The sequence below is a fragment of the Tenebrio molitor genome, chromosome 3 (assembly GCF_963966145.1).
Source record: "Tenebrio molitor chromosome 3, icTenMoli1.1, whole genome shotgun sequence".
Taxonomy (NCBI): Eukaryota; Metazoa; Arthropoda; class Insecta; order Coleoptera; family Tenebrionidae; genus Tenebrio; species Tenebrio molitor.
In genome coordinates this window covers 6,301,715-6,307,875 of record NC_091048.1, presented here as the reverse complement: position 1 = coordinate 6,307,875, position 6,161 = coordinate 6,301,715, and the positions used below count along the sequence as shown (strand labels likewise).

Below are 6,161 nucleotides of genomic sequence, written 5' to 3'. Positions count from 1 at the left end.
ATCAAATCTGCAATTCAGCCACAAAACAGATCAAGTATTACTACGTAAGGAATGCACTTCGATGCAAACGAGTTCGTTTAAATGGTTTGATGATAATGGGACGAATATAATATACAAAAATATCAGGTACACGTATCATGTGATTAATTTACGATATTTCACAGTATTGGTCTTTTATACTTGGTGGCGCATTACCAAATCAATTTGGGAGTACGATTGGTTGTGACAAACAAATGTCGATTCGTAGATTAATTCATACAGTTTTTATGCTAAACTTGAATCGTCGGGTTGCGTTAGTTTATATTGGGATGACCGGGTTTCGTTCTGTGGCGCTGCTGGTTCGTTGGTTGTAACCTAACTTTTACAAGAACTTTAAAAGCAACTGCAGAAATAGAATATTTTCAAGAGATATTTTTTGTCACGATTTTACAAACTGCTTTTTAGTCTGTCCTTAAGTAATTCTTTCGGAATGAATAAAATCAGAACGGGATTGTTGTTGATCGACAAATAATTCAGCACAATAGGTATAATAATTCTAGGAACTTACAGTGGCGGCCAAAATAAAGTAGGACAAGTCTTATTAAGAAATTTAGCCAAAATTGAGTTGAGTAAACTGGGGTTACTAAAATAAATAAATAAATATTTTCATAGTAACCATAGAAAGGGCAAGCAAATTTACATTAGCGAAAAAACATTGTCCTACTTTATTTTGGCCGCCACTGTATATTATAATTCAGAATCAAGGCCGTCTGAATCAAAAAGCTACGCTTATAAGGCCGTTTCATTGTCCATGATAATTGTTTCTGTAGAGTGGCCATGAAACAAAAGAAGACAGGACCTTATGGCGCGCCCTCGGTGGCCGATCAACGAATTAAAGCTACAATATTGGCGGCAAATTAAAATGTTACCCTTTTATTTTACATGAAATGGTAAAAGCGTGTTTCATTTGTGGGGCAAAAGATGTTCGCTTATTTGAAATTCGCAGCAATATGAAACAAAGACAAAAATGGTTCGAAGCTTTTGAAACGTTTTGCGGTAGGCAAATTTATGGAGACAATGATAAGCACAACCTTTTAATTTGTATTTGTAATATAAAAGACTACAAAAATTACGGATTACTCAGAAATTTGTGAGCAGCATTTTCAACAAGTCTCTGTAATTACATTACAACCCCCAAAAGATGACGCTTATGTAAAGATGCTGTTCCTTGTCCTTCTATTTTTGTAAGTATCTATAATTAAAAAAGACTTGTGGTGTTTATTACTACATAAAATATACATAGAAGCGAAGTCAACCATAACATATGAGAAAACAAAATGAGCTTCCTCTTCTCATTTTTCAATTAATTACTTATTAGTTTTCACAGTCCTAACCAGGGACCTCCAGGTATTAATTACTGTCATCTTATTAATGTTTTTGTTTTTTAGGCTTTTCCCACTGAAACTCCGGTTGAAATTCCTGTACCCCAAAATCCTGTAGAGTCTTTCATCATTCCAACTGTTCCAATAATATCCAAATCAATTCAAGTAAATAGTATTTCTGCGCAGTATATGCCACCAAATGGTTGAGATAATGGGCCCTCATTTGCTAGAAAATCCAATACTTTCATCTTGTCTGGTACATAAAAATCAGATCTGCGAGCTGATAATAACTGCAACGCTGAAACCAGTTTTAGATAATACATATTTGTCAAGAAAAAACAGATTTATTAAAGAGGAAATGTGCAATCCAGAACAAACTCCTTTGCAGAAAAATATTAAAGTTATAAATTGTTCTAACCTACCTTGGGTTATGACTTCATGTTTTTTTGCAAATCTAATTTATTAGTATTTTGCTAGTCCAGAATGTGTCCAAAATAAGCTCGGATCTTGGATATTTTACTGCATTCATGTTTTAATTGACGTTTTAAGCACTTAACCTCAAAGTAAAAAGTGGAAAAAGTCTCAATCGATTGCGTTCGAAATCGGTAGATGGAGCGCAAAAAGGTTCTGCCGCCCGAAATGTCACAGAAACAAAGTTTATATGGAAAAATCGAAAATTGAAACGGCCTTATAAGCGTAGCTTTTTGATTCAGATGGCCTTGTTCAGAATAAATGGTGTGGCGACCTCTATCGACGCACCACAACACGTACGTGTCGACACTAGGGGGAGCCAAACCGAAGGGATAAAAGACGCCGCATCCCTTAGACTCGCTCTCTCGCCGATCAACTTCAACCACGGCACCACCAACCACGCCGTTCACCATTTTGTCATTCATTGTTATCTTTTGTTATCGTTACTTGTTATTGTTGTTACATTAAACTCAAATCACGCATCGAACCGTCTCATTCATTCCGGACCAACAAAGCACTCCACAATGGCATCGCGGTAGGCGTTGGAAATTCAAATTTACGTTGGCAGCAAGATCCTTGCTAATAATACACTAGTTTCGATGCTGTTGGTAACCTTCGCTTTTAATTTGGCCTTGATATTATCATTGGAATCGTTTTGTGTTTATTTTCTTGTTATAGTATTTGGAATTTGCTTGTTTCATTTATGAAAAGTGTATTATTTGTCTGGGGGTTATCTCTGCTGTGGGTGAAAACCATGTCATGCATAACCTCAGAATAAAGTAATGACGGTTTCACATGTTTACTAAATTTTTTGACATAACATAAAGCTCATTTTAGAGAATCAACGCCTACCGCGATGCCACTTATTCTGAATTATACTATAGTAGTTTTGAAGATGTACAGTCGCGAGCAATAAATTTTGGTCGTCAAGGTCATTTTTTGACGCAATCGAAAATGCTCCATTGTAAAACAGTCGTAAATATCATAACCTATCATCATGTTGTATGACATTAATTGTCATTTTTTTTCTCATTTTTTTGACACTTTGTTGACATGAGCATAATTAGGCAGGGAAATTTTTTAAATCTGACAATCTAACCAAATTTTGAAATGACATTGACGACCAAAGTTTATTGCTCACGACAGTACATCAACGTGGACTCCTCGAAAGTTAAATGGCTGATCAAACAGACAAGTTTAAGAAATTACAAAAAAAGCTAAATAAGTTTTACAAAAGTTTTGCAAAGTGACAAGTCCAATTTTGAAAAAGAAATATGGGGGTCTCTGGAAAACAAAACTTCTGAAAACGTTTGGCGTAGCTTCAATCACATTAACGTCCGTGATGACGAGAAGTTTTGCCGAAACTAAGAAACAAAATTGTGTATGGTAAACCCAGTCGCCATTTTGTTCGTTTTCATTCATTGCAAAAATAGGATTCTGTCCACGCATTATTTGTGGGTATTCTCGTGAAAATCGTTTTTAAAATAAAATTCATATAAATGTCAACTGTCAACATTGACAAGAGACAGTTTATTACGTTAAGTCGCATGTTTTCAGACATTCTGTTTTCCATAGCAGCCCACAATCGGCCGAATCTCTTTTTTTGTTGATCATATTCTATTCATATTTCATTGATTGATCATTATTATCTACACCTTTGAATTGATATTGCATTAGCTCTATTAGATAGCAGATAGTGACGACTCAACGAGACGACGAATTTATTAGTGTTATTGAGTGGGGACTGGGGAGAACAGGCGAATTCTGTTAATTTATCTGCGGATCCAGGACTGTCCTCCACGTCGGGCACGCCACAGACCACGCGACGGGCCGAGCAGTATTTTCTGCAGTTGCTTTTCTTTTTGAGGTTATCAGTTTAACGGTACTATGGCGGACAATAAATTTAGGCCGGCAAATTTTTGACATTTCAAAAAAGTCAATGCAAGCGACCATTTATTGTCATTATGACTGATGTGTCAGTTTGTAAAACTGAAGGTTTTCAAGCTGTTTGGCGGCGTCTCCTTCGCCCTTTTCGTAACTTACAGATCATGACGCACTAGCGTAACTGATTTCTAGTAGCACTTCTCTCTGGTGCACCCTTCTTTTCCCAATTTTAATTTTGATTATCACTGTCACGATGACAAGAATGACAAAAATCGAAAACGGGGTTAGTTGAACATAATGCCAGCTTCACATTTTGATGTCAAGTCAATGACAGGCCGGCCTAAATTTATTGTCCGCCATAGTCCAAGTGTGTTGGAATTAAAACGTGTGCCATACGTAATTTTATCCAATACCTCCGGAATATCGTTGAAAAACAATGACAATTGTGTTGTGGTATTTTTAATTGACAATCCAACTCGAAAATTTTTAACCAATTAAATTGGAGCATTTTCAAATCTGGACCAATCAAATTATTGTATAGTGATTATTTCCTTCATACTTATGTTTAGCAACCAATCGCGTGACAAATATTGACCAATCAAAACGAGAAAACAAAAAATAACCCGATAAAATTTCTCTAAAATGCACACTGTGCAATAATCTGATAAAAAATGTCGGTATCTGATTTTTTTTTAAATTATTTTGCAAAAAAAGGATTGGAAATAATGCGCTTGGTTTCATTCTATTCAGGAAATAATCAGCCGTATACCCCTCGTGCAAAATTTTAATATCGGCAAATTTTTTGCTAATGAACTCAAACATCCATAAATTATTCGGTGAGAAGACCAATTATTATCAAATAAAAGCCCTCGACTTCGTCTCATGCTCTTATTTGCTAATAATTGGTCTTCTGACCTCATTTATGGATGTTTTCGTTCATTAGCAAAAACATTTCCGATAAAAAAATTTGCACTTGGGATATAATATGTGAAAAAACACTCTACTGTAGTAGGAGAGTTTTTCAGCGACTATTTCATTCATTCACATTTCGGCCAATAGCATTTCGTCATTTAACAATGAGTAAAAAATTTCAATCGGTAAAATTAATTAAACCAAAATTTTATCGCCATCTCATATCAAGTGATAAAATTTTACCTCTATGGCAACTACTTCTGTCATTTAAAATATTTTGACAGTTATTTCATATTTTTAAAATATTTATAGGTAATAAATATGTATGTACCTAGTTGTAACTTGAGTGTGTAGTTTTATTCATGAAATAGTCCTTCGAATACCTTTCGTGGTAAAATTTTGTTTGGCAAAATTTTAGTCGATTTACTCGAGTTTGTTGCCAATTTATCTCGTGACATTGATCAAAAACAATGTCACTCGATAAATTGCTATGCAACAAACTCTCGTACAATCTGAAAATTTTTCCGAAAAATTTCACCACATGATATTATACAGGGTGATTCATATAGTTTCATAAATATTTTAACCATTGGTAGATAACGGTCTCAAAAGGCTTTTGACAATAAAATTTTGAGTCATATCGGTTTTTTCAGTATTAGTAAGTGCCATTCTTCGCTAAATTATTCCACTTTACGTCAAATGTGTTGAATGTCATAATAGAAGCAAACAATTGTTGTCATAGAGAAATTATTGGTATTACATATAAAGTTCGCTTTAGTTTCATTTTGACAACAGTGCCTGACACTTTGTTTCAACGTAACATATTTTCATTTAACTGCAGTTTTTAAAAGGTTGTAGTACACTCTTCAACATGCTTTATTTTCAACAATTTTAACCTTAGAACCTAGACATTTTTGTAAGAGTCTAGGGGTTGGAATCTGTCACCGGTTTGTATGATACTATATGAATCACCCTGTATATGATTAATTCCCATATAGACAAAACGTGCGTATTCAGCCAATCAAAAATGTTTATCTCGATAAAAATGTCCTGCTAGTCTGTCATCTGTCAGATTCTGAAATTGTTTTTAATAATTTGTTTTTAATAACTATAAGTATTATAAATAAATAATTAACATTGAAGTTTGCATTCTGGAATTAATTGCCAAAAATAACACGACCTAGTTTTTTATATGTGATAAATTTCCCTAGTTTCACTTAAACATTTTTGCTTTAGACAATTTTACGAGTTGAATTTGGGCATTTTTATTCAAAGGTTAACCCTCGAGCCAAAGCTCTCGGGCCTAACCACAATAAAAATGCCCAAATTCAACTCGTAAAATTGTCAAAGCCAAAGGTTTTCGTAAAATTGAAAAATTTATCCGATATAGATATTTATGCATTGAGGGAGATATGAACGGTTTTTTTTCACTCACACACGGATAGGCCCTGTGTGTTTTCCCAGTGTCTAGCCTGCCATTTGGCCCGCAGACATGGCAGATTTTTTCCTCCACTAACGAACAGACCGGACCTG

The 6,161-nt window shown here is 34.6% G+C and overlaps 1 long non-coding RNA gene across 1 annotated transcript; it reads right to left on the bottom strand.

Annotated features, from left to right (window-relative positions):
• Positions 1-1,060: 1,060 nt before the first annotated feature.
• LOC138127235 (uncharacterized) lies at positions 1,061-2,079 on the bottom strand. The gene is made up of 2 exons (XR_011158155.1): positions 1,784-2,079; positions 1,061-1,659 (listed from the first exon to the last, which is right to left on the bottom strand). It is a non-coding gene; the product is annotated as an uncharacterized lncRNA (long non-coding RNA).
• Positions 2,080-6,161: the final 4,082 nt, after the last annotated feature.